Here is a 307-nt window from a genome sequence, read left to right on the forward strand (position 1 = left end):
GGCTCTGCCTTTGCAGCGGCAGCACCCTCTGTTGTCCTGCAGCTCTGCCCGCTGCTCCGGGGGTGCCGTCAGCCCGAAGTTCCCGGCTGAGATTTGTGTGAGCACCAACAGGCAGCGCTCAAACGTGAGCCTGAGTGGAGTCCAGGTGCTGGCACCTGTGCAGCAAAAAATGGCCGATGGGATCACCCTAACTTTTAAAATGAACGGCAGCAGATGCTGCCCTGCGGGCTAATGAGCTGCACTCTATCCTGCGGCTCCGGGGGTGCCGAGCTCCCCCCACCCCAGGAGAGGATCTGCTGACATGGGG

The sequence above is a fragment of the Meleagris gallopavo genome, chromosome 16, assembly GCF_000146605.3.
Source record: "Meleagris gallopavo isolate NT-WF06-2002-E0010 breed Aviagen turkey brand Nicholas breeding stock chromosome 16, Turkey_5.1, whole genome shotgun sequence".
NCBI lineage: Eukaryota > Metazoa > Chordata > Aves > Galliformes > Phasianidae > Meleagris > Meleagris gallopavo.